Source organism: Rattus norvegicus, chromosome 15, assembly GCF_036323735.1.
Source record: "Rattus norvegicus strain BN/NHsdMcwi chromosome 15, GRCr8, whole genome shotgun sequence".
Lineage (NCBI taxonomy): Eukaryota > Metazoa > Chordata > Mammalia > Rodentia > Muridae > Rattus > Rattus norvegicus.
The window spans coordinates 79497821-79514273 of record NC_086033.1 but is presented as its reverse complement, the minus strand read 5'-3'; the positions used below and the strand labels follow the sequence as shown (position 1 = coordinate 79514273).

Below are 16453 nucleotides of genomic sequence, written 5' to 3'. Positions count from 1 at the left end.
ATAAAAATTCAAAACAAGAAGTGTCAAAGAATCCTGAATAATTAGAGATCTGCAGGTGATATCACTGTCCAAGGTTTCAAATCTACTACAGAGCTATATAGAAACAGCATGCAGAGCATTGGCAGTAAAAGAAAAAAACATGTTGATCAATGTAATCAAATTGAAGACCTCAAAGTAAATTGCCATACTTAAGTACATCTGATATTTGATCAAAAACAACAACAACAACAATGACAACAACAACAAAAAGCAAAAAAATACACCATGGAAAAACACAGCATTCAAAGTGGATGGTTATGAAGAGGACTCTAAATAGATTCATACTTACCACCCTGCACAAAACTCAGCTGCAAATGAATCAAGACCTTCATATAAAACTGTGATAGACTAAAAGATTGTAGAAGAAATAGAAGTTACCGTGTACTCATTGGCATAGGAGACTTGCTGAGCTGAACACCAAGATCAACAGTACATAATGATATTTTGATTTATTCCCTTCCAATTTGTATCCCTTTGACCTCCTTTTGCTGTCTGATTGCTCTGACTAGGACTTCGAGAACTATATTGAATAAGTAGGGAGAGAGTGGGCAGCCTGCTTTCATTAGGATTGCTTCAAGTTTCTCTGCATTTAGTTTGATGTTAGCTACTGGTTTGCCATATATTGCTTTTACTATGTTTAAATATGGGTCTTGAATTACTGATCTTTCCAGGACTTTATTTGCAGATGATATGATAGTGTACTTACGTGACCCCAAAAGTTCCACCAGAAAACTACTTAACTTGATAAACAACTTCAGCAAAGTGTCAGGGTATAAAATTAACTCAAACAAATCAGTAGTCTTCCTCAAAGGATAAACAGGCAGAGAAAGAAATTAAGGAAATGATACCCTCCACAAAATCTCAAATAATATAAAATATCTTGGTGTGGATTTAAACAAGGAAGTGAAAGATCTGTATGACAAGAACTTCAAATCTCTGAAGAAAGAAATTAAGTGAGATCTCAGAAGATAGAAAGATCTTCCATGCTCATGGATTGACAGGATTAATATAGTAAAGATGGTCATTTTGCCAAAACGCAATCTACAGATTCAATGCAATCCCCATCAAAATTCCTACTCGATTCTTTATAGAGATAGAAAGAGTAATTTGCAAATTCATTTGGAATAACAAAAAACCCAGGGTAGCAAAAACTATACTTAACAATAAAAGAACTTCTGGGGAAAATCACTATCCCTGACTTCAAGCAGTATTACAGAGCAATAGTCATAAAAACTGTATGGTATGGGTACAGAAACAGGCAAATAGATCAGAGGAACAGAATTGAAGACCCAGAAATGAATCCACACACCTATGGTCACTTGATCTTTGACAAAGGAGCTAAAACCATCCAATGGAAGAAAGATAGCATTTTCAACAAATGGTGCTGGTTCAACTGGAGGTCAGCATGTAGAAGAATGCAAATCGATCCATTCTTATCACCATGTACAAAACTTAAGTCCAAGTGGATCAAGGACCTCCACATCAAACCAAATGCACTGAAACTAATAGAAGAAAAAGTGGGGAAGAGTCTAGAACATATGGGCATTGGGGAAAATTTCCTGAACAAAACACCAATGCCTAATGCTCTAAGATCAAGAAATGACAAATGGGACCTCATAAAACTGCAAAGCTTCTGTAAGGCAAAAGCAAAAAGCTTTTGTAACACAAAATGACAGTCAGATTGGGAAAAGATCTTTACCAATCCTACAACTGATAGCGGGCCAATATCCAAAATATACAAAGAACTCAAGAAGTTAGACTCCAGAGAGCCAAATAACCCTATTAAAAATGGAGTATAGAGCTAAACAAAACATTCTCCGCTGAAGATTATCAAATGGCCAAAAAGCATCTAAAGAAATGGTCAACCTCCTTAGTCATCAGGGAAATACAATTCAAAACAATCCTGAGATTCTACCTCATACCAGTCAGAATGGCTAAGATCAAAAACTCAGCAGATGCTGGCAAGGATGTGGAGAAATAGAAATACTCCTCCATTGTTGGTAGGATTGCAAACTAGTACAACCACTATGAAAATCAGTGTGGAAATTCCTCAGAAAATTGGATATTCACTACCTTAGGACCCGGCTTTACCTCTCTTAGGCATATATCCAAAAGATGCTCCAAAATACAACAAAGACACATGATCCACTATGTTCATAGCAGCCTTATTTATAATAGCCAGAAGCTGGAAAGAACCTGGATGCCCTTCAACAGAGGAATGGATTTAAAAAATGTGGTACATTTACACAATGGAGTACTACTCAGCTATCAAAAACAATGACTTCATGAAATTCATAGGCAAATGCAATAAACTAGAAAATATCATCCTGAATGAGGTAACTCAGTTACAGGAAAACACACCTTGTATGCAATCATTCATAAGTGGATATTAGCCAAAAAGCTCAAATTACCCAGATGCAATCCACAGACCACAGGAAGCTCAAGAAAGATGACCAAAATGCAGATGCTCCCACTCCTTCTTAAAAGGGATAAAAATATCCATAGAAGGGGATATGGAAGCAAAGTTTAGAGTAGCAACTCAAGGAATAGTCATTCAGAGCCTGACCCACATGTGGCCCATATACATATACAGCCACCAAAACCAGATGAAGCTAAAAAATGCATGCTGAAAGGGACCAGATATCGATCTCTCCTGAGAGACACATCCAGAGCATGTCCAATACAGAGGTCAGTGCTAGCAGCAGACCACTGAACTGTGAACAGGACCCCCTTGGGGGGAATTAGAGGATGTATTGAAAGAGTTGAAGGACCTTGCAAACCTATAAGAACAACAATGCCATCCAACCAGACCTTCCAGGGACTAAACCACTACTGAAAGACCCAGGGCTCCAACTGTATATGTAGCAGAGAATAGCTTTGTTGGGGCACCAGTGGAAGGGGAAGCCCTTGGTCCTGCCAAGTTTGGACCCCCAGTGCAGGGGAATATGGGGGAGCAGTAAGGGGATGTATGGGGGGGAATACCTGTATGGGGGAGGGGAGAAGAGGGGAAGGAATTGGGAATTATGGACAGGAAACTGGGAAGGGAATAACATTTGAAATGAAGGTAGAGAAATGTATCTAATAAAAAAATAAAGAAAAAGATTTCATCTTATTGCCATCAGATGATTAAGGTCAATATTGAGTAACACAATCACTCATCCATTGCTGATGGGAACGGAAAGTTGTATAACCAATATGAAAATCAGTGTGCCAATTACTCAGAGAGATAAAAGTCAATCTACCTCAGTATCTAGCTATGCCTTTCCTGTGAATACATCCAAAGGTTGATTCATCCTTCTACAAGTAGACTTAGACATTTTCTTTGCTACTTTATTCATAATAGCTAGTTACTGGAAGCAACCTATAATGCCCCTCAATAGATGAATAAATACAGGAAAATGTGATATAGAAATGCGATATGTTCACAGAATGGATTATTACTTGGCCATTAGGAAGCATGAAATTATTAAACTCACAGGTAATGGGACAGAACTAGTGAAAAAATTCTGAGTGAGTTATCTCAAAGCCAGAAAGACAAATATTAGAATGTATTCATACACACACACACACACACACACACACACACACACACACACACACACACACGAATATATGCAATTAAATTAATGACTAACAAATTACAATCTGCAAACCACAGAGGATACATATAGAGTAAGTCCTGAGCAAATTAAGGGAAATAGATCTTGTTACCAAAAGAAAATAAATAGGTAGTTGTGGATAGAAGGAGGTGGTCTGGAGCAGGAGAAATTAATGATGAAGGGGAGAGAAGAGATAGGGTGGGAATGTGTGAATTCCTAAAATATATACACATATTAAACCAATCTAAATAAAATCACTGAATAATGGTGGAGATGAAGCTCCAAGTAGTTATCTTTCCTTACCAAATGTAGCTTCCAGTAATTGGGTTTACATTTAATTGAGTTGTTGGCCAAAATGATCCCATGGGAACATCCTCAGAACCAAGACTGTTGCCAGAACTATAGCTTGCCCTCCCCAAACTGACATCCTGTTCTCACGTCAGAAGATAACGCCTGTATAGCACATGGGACATGGAGAAGTCTAGCTGCTTCCTACATAGTGCCTTCACTATGTTACAAAGATACAACTTGACCTTATCTGGGACTCTTAAACAGTGGGAGCAGAGGTTGTTTCTGACTCTTTTGCCTGACTTGGGAATTTTTCCTCATTCTGGGTTACCTTTTCCAGCTTCAATAAAAACAAGTGGTGCCTATCCTCTCTGCAACTTTATATGCCATGCTTGCTTGATATCGAGGGCCTGCCCTTTGCTGACACGAAAAGGATGGGTGGATGGGGTCTGCAGAGGGGACACAGGTAGGGAGGGATTGGGAGCAGACAGGGGAGTAGAAACTGCTGTCTGGATGAAAAAAAAACTATATTAAAATATGTTTAGCAAAATAAAAGACTCAAGGAACATTCTGGAAAACTGTCAATAAGATTTTAAGTACTGAAGGGTGGTGAAGACAAGTTCAGAATAGTTTTTTTTTTTTCTGGAAATGACAGGGATGATGTACTTATGAATTCATTTTCCTAACAATTTGGTGGTTAGGACAAGACTAAGCTAGTCAACATTCCAGCAGGTAGGGCCAAGAAGATAGCAAGATCCCATCTCTAGCTAAGCAAGGACTTATTGACAGTTGATTAAACTTAGGTGAGAGAGACTCATTTTTCTCCACACGGGAGTCGCATCTTGTAGATTGACCATCCCATTAAATGGACATTATGAAAATATACAATTATAATTGGAATAGTAAGTTTATTAGAAGTAAACAAAAAAGAGAATGCAGTGTGAAGAAGACTTGGTAGTGGGGTCTGGCAGAATTTAGACATGAACAGAAGAGACAGACCAATATCCATGCAGGAGTACACAGCCAAACATTGGACTGAGTGCAGGGACCCACTCCCCCCATGGGGAAGTTAGTGTAAGAACTATAGGAACTGAAGGGTTTGCGACCTCATAGGAAGAACAACAATATCCACCAACCAGAGCCCCCACTGCTTCCAGGGACTAAACCCCTAACCAAAGAGTACACAAGGGGGTGCCCCTGTTTCCAGCTGGATATATAGCAGAGGATTGCTTTATTTTGCGTCACGGGGAGGGGAGCCCCTTTGTCCTGTTGAAGCTCAAGCTGACTTAGGATCAGGGAACTTTAGGTAGCTGAGCCAGGAGTGTATGGGCAGGTCAGGGAGCCTCCTCATAGAGGCAGCGGGGTGGGGGCGGAGTGACTAGGGGGCTTGTGGAGGGCAAACTGGGAAGCGAGATACATTTGAAATGTAAATAAATAAAATAACTGATTGAAAACAACAACAACAACAAAACCAAAATAAATTCTCAAAGAGTAAATAAAACCAAAATAAAAATTGGTAATAAAATTGTAAATAAATAAGAACATGAAGACATCTTACAATTGAACATAGGCCCCATTAAATAGTTTTCTAATGGTTGTATTGAATTCTAATTACACTAAGTATTAAAAAACTGTACTTCTGAATGGTAATTTGAGGCAGCTCTGGAAGGCATAAACAGTTTTAAATTTGAGTGTACGTCACTAGTGTTTACCAACTGATAGCCATTTTTAAATGGAACTGTTGTAATAAATAATTAAATTTTTTCTCCTACAATTTTCATATTCAAAATTTACCAAAAGAAAAAATTAATAGTGCCTACCTCTAAAGTTGTCACAAATTTAAACTTTCTAGTATCTTCCAGGAACTTAACACATAATTTTTTTCACAAAGCTAAAACCCACATTTATTCTTCATATTATTATTTTTAAAAAAAAATCACAGGCAAACACATAGTTCATAGGACCAGACAGATTTATGAAATTAAGATAATTACAGAAAATACTATTCCCCTGTTGTGTCTAAATCTTCCGACCTATGATTGCAGGAAAGCATGAACATGCCAGTCTGCCTTAATCACATCCTAATGGATTTAATGAGGTAATCATGGGAGAGCATCCAAAATCTCAAGGATACTTTAAGATGCAGTAGAAGTAACAGGTGTATCGATTCCTGCAGCCTCACAGCCAGAGTTTATGGCCCTTCAGTGTTCACATCAGGAAAGCTTTTCCCAGCTGACAAAAAAGAAATCTATTTTTTTTTATTTTTAACATTTTTGGTACTCCTTTATTAAATGATAATATACTGGAAGACAAAAACGAACAAATCGCTAAGGGCGGATGTTGAAGCTTGCACTGAAGCCTGCTTACATATGCAGATAAAGAAACAGAACTGTACCAGGTCTTCACGTTTCCATTGCCGTTGATTCCAATGACTACCGGCAGCCATTATCAGCTTTGTATAAACACATATGAATGGATCATTCGACAGATACTTATGCCTAATTCTCTTTTATTCAACATACCATTTATGCTGTTAGCCATAACATGTAGCTGTATAGCATAAGAAATCTATTTTTTAATAGCATCGGGTGCAATTTTATAAAATCACGCGAGATGCCCATCCTTAAAGTCTAAAACTGGCATTGCTTTAACAATGTTAATAAAGGTGATCTATTGGCTATTATTTTCTCCCAACAATAAGATCAGAAAGTAAAAAGTAAGTGTATTCTAAGCCCACTTTAAACTGACTTTATAAATTTTCTTTGCATCATTGCCACTTTTTAAAGTTAGAATCTCAATATAGAGAGCAGGCCGATCTCCTTCAGCTTCCAGCATGTTGGGATCAAATATGTTGCCACCACGCCAGACTTTATTTATTATTTATTATTTTAAATGTATTGACAGGTACATTTAAATGTTTGTGTATGAATAACTCAGGTGTTTACATTAGATTCTTTCTTTAGTGGATCTATGCCTTAGTTTTTGAGACAGTACCTAATACAGATTTAATTGAACGGGTAAGACTTATTGCCCACATAAGCTACTAATGTCTTCTTGTTGAAGATGAGCCTTCTACACTATCCCTGTTGCCAGCTCATTTCTTTATGTTTTCAAATGGCAGTTGTGAAGTACAGTAACACATAGGACTTGCGTTTTTATATCAGCAATGCTATTTAAAAAGCCACTTTTGAAAGTGTATCCTGCACTGAAGTTACCAATTGCAACTAACTCCTCCCTGATTGTTGCTTGTTAGATAGCATTTAAAGCAATGAAGGGTCGTTCTAGAATTTTTTATACATATTTTGCTCTTAATTTCATCTTCCACCGATTCCTCTGATCATTTCTTACTCCATAAACATTTCATGTCACATTTATAAATGTATTCCATTACCTTCTGTCTATCCTTACCTACCCCAGCAATGATCATCTTGTCTCTGATCATGATTTTCTTTATTGTTTCAAGAACTAAACTCCCCCTCTTCATTTATTTTTCTGTCTCTAGAACACACACACACACACACACACACACACACACACACACACACACACTACCACAAATACACAAATTAGACTTTAGTCCATTTTTTGATACTCTCAAACTAAACAGTTATATCCATAGAAGTTCAACTTAGTGATTATATAAGATTATTCTCACACAGTAAAATTTGTGATATTAGATATGGGCACCTAATTTTCTACAGAAAAAGGAGCAGAGTTATACTACATTAAAGGTAGTTATGACGTGGAATGACCACCACACCAATTCCTTATTTCCTTCAAGTTGTGGATAACTTTACTGAGAACTTTTTCTTCATACTGATTAAGAAACAGCAAACCAATATAACTATTTTATCCTTTAAGACTGATATAAACACGGAAAATATATTTTCATGAGATATTAATTCTGACAGAAAAAGGAAAAGTAGCAGGATATTTTGAAATAATATGTCTTTGATCACATATAAAAATAATATTAATTTTTTAATATTTCTCTAATAGAGATAGTTCAAAACTGGGCAACTTGCCCACCACTGTCCCAAGATTAGCAAAGTTTCAACTTGACTTTTGCTCTGTCATCTATCTCCTAAAACTATTAATACTGTTAGGAATGTTTCCCTGCATTTATATTTTTTAATTGAAGTACACAGTTGTGTTTGAACTCTAGATGATCCTAAGTTTGAGTGGAGCAATTCCAGCTTTTTCATAGATTTTCCATATTACTAACTTTTCTCCAAAAAACTCTACTGAGCAGTGTCAAAATTCTATTTCTAGATACTGTGATAAGTTTTGTCATGAAGTGTCACAGGGTCCTATCACTTTTCCAAGTTTCACCTGTAACTGATATTGATTATGTCAAAAAGAGACCGAAGAAGAGGTCATCCAGAGACTGCCCCACTTTGAGATCCATACCATATACAGACACCAAACCCAGACAGTATTGTGAATGCCAAGAAGTGCTTTCTGACAGGAGCCTGGTATAGCGGTCTCCTGAGAGGTTCTGCCAGAGTCTGACAAAAACAGAGGCAGATGCTCACAGCCAACCATTGGACTGAGCATTGGGTTTCCAATGGAGGAGTTAGAGCAAGCACTGAAAGGAGCTGAAGGGAAGAGATTTTCAACCCATAGGAAGAACAACAATACCAACCAATCGGACCCTCCCCCCCAAGAGCTCCCAAGGACTAAACAACCACCAACCAAAGAACACTCATTTAGTGGCCCATGGCTCCAGCCGCACATGTAGCAAAGGAAGGCCACATCCTGGCATCAGTTGGAGGAGAGGCCCTTGATCCTGTGAAGGCTCAATCCCCAAGTATAGGAGAATACCATGGCAGGGAGGCAGGAGTGGGTGGATTGGTGGGGGAGCACCCTCATAGAACAGGTGGAAAGAGAATGGGTTAGGGGGTTTCCAGAGGGGAAACCGGGAAAGTGAAAACATTTGAAATGTAAATAAATAAAATATCCAATAAAATTATTCCTAAGAAAAGAATGACAGTGTCTAAAGTCTATTCTGTATTTGTTGCAGTCATTTAGCTTTCAATCACTCGTAGGGATGCATTTATTAACACAGTCAGTGAGTTGTAACCGTAGCTGTGAAGGGATATCCTGGTTTTAACATAAGGACAGAGTATTTTTAGGAACAGGGAGGACTGTGCAGTGGAGATTGTTGGCCACTGAAATGTACTCAGTTGGCTTCCTTCCTACCTTGCTTGGCTTCCCTTGTCTAGCTGCCTTTGGGGAAGGAGATGAACAGTGATTTGTTTGTGATGAAGAATGCCCAACTGGTATGATGGGCAGGAAAATCCAAGTGGCTTGGTAGCCCCTTCCAATAGCCAAGAAAACTGCATTCGGCAGCTCTGTAAAACTCACAGCTCATAAATCAATGTACATCCAAAATCAAATGCCCCCTTGTATTTTGGTTGGATAATTCTAGTATGATATTCTGTATCTTAATTCCACATTGTCCTAATAATAACCTCATAAAATAAAATATCTACTCACTGGAAAAAAGTTAAGCTCCTATTTCTGAACACATGAGTCAATGTTATTTTACAAATGTCACACATCTTTGAAAAATGTCCAGTAGACCAATTTTACCCCAGTAACCACAGTTGATTTAAAAACAATCCTATGGAAAGCTAAGAGGAAGGCATTAAATGTGTTTTTAAGTAATTTTGGAGAACTTTGTGCATGCTCTGTGACTACCTCTATACTTCAGATGACAACATTCATTTTCACATAATGGTCCTCTTTCAAGAGTCCAATTATCTCATGTACAAAAAGAATTGCTAGTAATTTACATCAGAATTGTTTCCTCATAATTGCATAATCCTGAAGTATGTTCTAGTGAAATATATTATTACATGATTAAATATGTATATTATTCTTAAAGGTTAGCATGAATATTCCCTAATTTTTCAAAATCCACCTCACACCCAAATTCCAGCTCTAAACACAATAAGATTTTTAAGATACATTATTAAGTATCTGAGAATTTCACACATGCATACACTACATTTTGGCGATATTCACCTTCCCAAAATCCTTTCGAGAGCTGTTTCCAAATTCAACACCCTCCTTCAATCTCTACCCAATTACTTGTCCTCTTCTAAGACACACCACCTGTAATTATTGATGCCCATTTATGACTCATGGGTGTGCAGCCATCCATTGACAGTTGATTAATGTATGAATGCCTACAACTTTAAACAACACTGACACTTCTTCCTCAAGAAGGCAGCAGCTACCAAGAATCTTTTGCTAGGGGTGTGGGCATTGGAGTCTCTCTCCATGCTAGAATCTGTATCTCTACAGATGGTTTGGTATCTGTAGCAAGCAGTGGAATCATTTAAGAGTGACAACCTGAGTGAACTCATATTTTTAACAGGCACACAGACATGCCATGTATTGCAAGGCTTCAGACTAATGGAAGATAGGCTAAGCTTTCTTCCATATTGCCCAGACTCAAGGGGAAATGGTGAAGCTTTCCTCTGTGAGTCCAATTATTCATGTTTATGATGGATTGGTCAGTGTGTTCACTCTCTTCATTGGGAATGTTTATAGCCTGGAACTGTTCACATACAGAAATTTCCTGTGATGCCTTCTAGCACCTTCCATTCTGCTGGACTTGATAACAATGCTGAGGTTATAGGTGGCAAACATAGCTGACACTGCCTGACCCAGCTTTATTGATGTGTGAATGTCACAGAGTTGTGGGGACCAAGGTCCATAGGATTTATTTGATGTCACTGACATTTTTCTAGTCAGATATTGGTCTGGTGAGATTGACTACCAGCAGACAATGCCTAGGCTCCAGCCCACTACTGAATTGTGAGTACATGAGTCAAGACAAAGTCCCATTCACAGGAATGATGTGGGAAGAGACAATGAGAATATTTGGAAGTTTACTCTCTGGGCATTAGTTTTGCTAAGCATCTTGTTCTCAAATACTTGTATTCTAATTTCAAAGACCTGGTAAAATTGACAGTGTAGACTAAGGACTGGTCTATGTAATCTTTGACCATCTCATTTTACTTACATGTTTCTTTTCTATAGTGCATTTAATCTCTAAAGTATGTCTTAGTAGGCTTACTTTTACAACCATCTGGAGACTGCACCTGCTCTCTTTCATTGATTAAATACCCTTTCAACATTCAGCAAACACTGATGATGTTGATTTTTAATCATTCCAGGGTTGACACCTTGCATGAGTCTATTGTTTTCACCATATTCTTTTTCTCCTCCTTTTTCTCTTTCCTCTCTTATATAGTCTTCATTCTACATTGAGTGCCTTTGTTGCTTTGAACCTGCATAACTTTTTCTCAGATATGTTTACATATGCACAAATACACATAAGTCTATATGCACAAATTCATATATGTGGATTTATGCACAAAATATTTATTGGTTATTAATTCAATGCCTATCTATGAATATAATATATTGGATTTTAATTTGAAATTTAACATATTCATTTGGTAAGTGGTTGATATTGTTCAGCCATTAAAAAATTAATCATTGAATATTTTATTACAATATGAAATTAACCAAATTTTAATAAATTTTATCACAGGTATTATCATTGTTCTGTTTAAACATTGTAGTGTCTATTATCCCAAACTAGAAGGTATGCCAAAATTTTGATGTTTGTCCAAAATCCATTCTTATATTGAGGTTCTGGACACACTTTTAGTTGAGTTTCGTTCAGGTTGGAGAAGAAAGAGCTAGTTCCTTTTTTCTGCATGTTGGAATACAGCTTTCTTGTCATCATTATGGAAACATCTTCCTTTGTCTAGTGGATATTTGCCACAAACGACAGAAACAAAACAACAGATGGCTGTAAATGCACAGATTATATCTCAGTTCTTTATCATAGGTTTATTACTCTGTTTGGGGGCCAGTAGCAAGCTGATTTTATTGGTATGGCTTTAGTATAATTTGAAATCAGGCCTTATGATACCTTCTGCAATATTCATTTGTTTAGGGTCTTTTATTTATATCTAGTATTTTAAATCTCCATATAAAATTTTCAGATGGATTTTTTAAAAATTTAATTGGACTGATTGTCTCTGTTAAGGATAATTTTCAAAATTTTACTATGATTATACTTAATCTGTATATAGGTCATTTTTTATAATATTTTACAAAATGATGGTCATTTTACATATTAATTCTTCCAAGCTATTAGAATTGGATCCATTTTTATCTTCTAGAATATTCCTCAAGCTGTTTCTTCAGTCTCATAAAATTATTAATGTAGAGAGTTTGGCTGGGTTTTCCAGCCTGCTGCTGCTGCTGCTGCTGCTGGTTCTGCTGCTGCTTCTCCTTCTCCTTCTCTCCTTCTCTCCTTCTCTCCTTCTCTCCTTCTCCTTCTCTCCTTCTCTCCTTCTCCTTCTCCCTCTCCCTCTCCTTTCTCCTTCTCCCTCTCCCTCTCCCTCTCCCTCTCCCTCTCCCTCTCCCTCTCCCTCTCCCTCTCCCTCTCCCTCTCCCTCTCCCTCTCCTTCTCCTTCTCCTTCTCCTTCTCCTTCTCCTTCTCCTTCTCCTTCTCCTTCTCCTTCTCCTTCTCCTTCTCCTTCTCCTTCTCCTTCTCCTTCTTCTTCTTCTTCTTCTTCTTCTTCTCCCTCCTCCTCCTCCTCCTCCTTGTCCTTCTTTAGTATTATTATTATTACTATTATTATTATTATCATCATCATTATTATTTATCATCATGTGTGTTGCTGTGGTGAATTGAATTGTTTACCTGTATTTTAATCTGTCAACCATTGGTGTACAGCCCAGCTGCTGCCTTTGATTAGTTGATTTTTGTGTCCTGTCTCTTTGTTGAACATTTATCAGTTCAATAAGATTTTGGTGGAAATAATTTGGCTTTTAATTAAAGAGTCTCATCTCTGTTTTCTTTTTTATTTATATCATTTTATTTTCTTCTTTTTCTTATTATTCTAACTCAGGCTTCAAAGACTGCATTGAGCGGATGAGTAGAGGGTTCATTCGTATGCTTGTTGTGTTTCTGGTCATATTCAGAACTCCTGTATTTTGTATATTAACATGACGTTGGGCATAGGTTTGTCATATGTAGCCTTTTTTATGTTGAAATCTCTCCATTCTTAGCTTCTCCATAACATTTATTATGAGTGGAAGTTGGAAATTTTCAAAAGCTTTTGTTTTATCAAATGATTTTTATCTAATCATGTTTACCACTCTGAAAATGGTCAATCTCAATTAGCATTTGTCTTTATTACATTTTTTAAACAGTTAATTTTTTAATTTTGTTAATGTTTTTGATATTAATTTGAATACTCATCCTGTTATTTTTATATCATGCATAATTAATTTGAATTCTCTCTTATAGTTTGAGTTTCATTGTCTAATTATCTGATGTAAAAACAGTAGTAGAATTTCTAAATATTTGAAGACAATATTATTACTTATTTACGTATTATTTCTTTTGATATTCTTCTAATTCAAGTCCAATTAAAAATGTGTTCTTTAATTTACTGTTTGTAACCCACACACCAAGCATGCTCAACATGTAGCTACTGGGTCATGTACAGATCAGGATGTCTACAAAGACCCTAGAAAGTCGAAGAAGTATTCATAACATTATGAGACACTGTGGTTTTAAAGTTTCTATTGTAAAAAAGTGCCTGGTTTTCAATTGCAAATATCTGGGTGAAAAGTCACATTGTGATATAGAAAGTCAATTTTTAGAGTTTTTCATACTTTTTTTAGGTTTTAAAAATATTATTAAATTGGAGAAACATAGACTACATTGTTAAGTTTACATGTTTCATATATGATTAAAATTATGTACCTTTATATAAATATGCTCTTTTGGTGTTAGTAATTATTAAACAAGCTTTTAATTATTTGAGAATCATATTAATGTGTTCATTTTTACACTATGATCCAAAAGTTAGAAGAGAAGCTAAGTTGAAATCTTCAGTTATGGCTCAACTCCAGAATGTTAATTTTACTTAAGATATTGAAACTGTGACTACATTCTGACTACTTTAAATTTAAATTATGAGTAATAATTTGTTATACTAGTGCTTTAAAATTATTTATACTAAAATCTACTTTTATATTACTACCATGCCGCATTTTATTAAGTACTTCTCTAAGTTGTTTCATAAGCTGTTCCTCATCACTTTTCCTTTTGTGCATTGAGTGTTTAAAAATATATTAGGATTCAGTTTTCAACCATGTGTATGTGAGTACATGTGCACATACATACACACACACTCACACACACACACACGTTAGTGAAATAACTACTAAGTGTGGTTACCAATTTATATCTTGAATTGCTATTTATCATCTTTTATACTTCTTTATTCTCTGTCATTGACAGGGAAGTACCTTTTTATTATTGACTTATACAACATTTACACCATTTCTGACCTAAAAGTTATCTTTAAAATTTTAAGATACATAGAGAACCAATGTAAAGGTGTAAAGAAAGATTAATAAGCACTTCTCCTTTCTTCAGAAATAGGCATAGCATTTCTCCATTTTCTGCAGTTTTCTTATTGTACATGATATTTCTGTTGATTATTTCATTTATCTTCTTGTTGGACTATGCATAAGACTCCTGAACAGATAACACCAGTGACAACTTTCATCTTTTTGGTCTAGGAGGTCTCTTAGGGGGTGAGAGGGAAGAAGAAAAGAAGGGACTGTGGGTCATGGTATGCATCTTTTATCTGGGTTGTGACACATGTTATGAATGTGCAAAGGGATGTGCAACTGGTGCCATGGCCAGGGACACAGGAGTGGTGCTGTCGCCTAGAGGTGAAGTGTCTTGTGCTGGTTCGGGAGCCAGGTATAAAGAGCTTCTTGCTATACATGGATATACCTGATGCTAACAACTCTCTCATTTATTTTAAAATTATAAACAGTTTTGCTTATGAATTTGAAAATAGTGATTGAAGTTTATGCTAAGAGCTTCCAGTCAATTTGTCCTCTATTAGTTCTGTCAAATGAGATCTTAATCAGGAATGTTATAATAGGTGATGTCTTTCTTTGTTTCTTATGTTCACTTTAATAGCTACTTCAGTTGGAAGGATACAAAAAATAAACCCATCTTTACTCTTCAGGATATTGCTTACTTATGTCTACTTATGTCTATGAATACTAATTTAACACAATATAAAATGCATCTGGGAACATTTATTCTTGACATTCACAAATGTTTTCTTCTAATTTCATATTTTAGTTATTCACTCATGAATTACCACCAACTCTTCATGGTTTAAGAAAACAATTATGTCTGTCTGTCTGTCTGTGTGTGTGTGTGTATGTGTGTGTGTGTGTGTGTGTGTGTGTGTCTGTGTACGTGTGTGTATTTGATCACACCATTTTTTAGATTGAAGATAGAGACAGAATGAGTCAATTTCCTGTTTCAAGGTCATAGTATTTGGAAAGCCAAGTGTTACCCACAGACTGATTTACAGACTCTTCTTGGAAACTGAAGGGTTATATCTAAATGAGGGAGATATTTTTCCATAGTTAGTATATAAGAAAGGAGCTTGCAAAATGTGGGTTGACTTTTGATGAGATATATACAGCAAGTGTCTGACTATCACTTCTACAAAACAAAACCAGTTTCTGGCTACTCTGCAATAAAGTGTGAACTTCTTCTCAATTGCAGAAAGAATATGAATTTGCTTTATTTTCAAAGTTAACTTAACATTTCTTCTCTACTAAAGCGACTAGACAAAATAACAACGCAGACAGCATTCTGACTGAGGCTGTGAGCACCTTAATAGATGGTAACTTGTCCTTAGACTCTGAACCTAAGATAATTGAGCAAATAGACGTAAGTTGAAGGACTTAAATTGTTAAATTTGTAGTAACATGTACACCATTAATAAATAAGTACATATACTTTACAAAGGAACTGAAGTGAAGACATGAGACTTCCCGGTATACATTCTGGAAATTTCTAACACACTGAATTAAAGTGATTGTTTTAAAACTTCTTATTTCTTTTTGGCTCAGTTACTTACTTTAAATAACACTTTGAAAAATTTTTTATGTAAACATTCATGGAGCTTTCTATAGTGATATAGCCCATGGTACGTGCTTTTATCTAGAAAGTTCATCTCTTAATTAGATGGTAAAAATAAAGAAACAATATGCTACAGCACATAAAATAACATTATGCCGAGTCAATGATCTTTTTAAATGGTTAAACATGGAGTCAGCAAATTTTATTATGATTATAACTAGGTATCTTATTATTCTATTAGCATAAATAAGAAATAAATGTGAACAATGATACACCATAATAAACAAGAAATAATAATATTCACCTCTAGATTTTCCTTAGAGACTGATAACATCCTTTAAAATTGTAAATTATTTGAGTGTAAAAGTTAGCTGGCAGTTACCATTTTTTTCTTTCTGTATTATGATTTTATTCATGATTTTATTTGGGTACCTGTAAATGTTATTGTGGCCACTTAATGGCAACATTGCCTGAGCCTTGGCCAAATGTTGGAGACTGTCCTAAAAAGCATCCAAGGCCC

General features: G+C 36.0%; 1 protein-coding gene across 1 annotated transcript in view; it reads left to right on the top strand.

Moving 5' to 3' along the window:
• Nucleotides 1–16453, top strand: part of Klhl1 (kelch-like family member 1) — a 444521-nt gene that overhangs the window by 36411 nt on the left and 391657 nt on the right. The window lies entirely within an intron of this gene.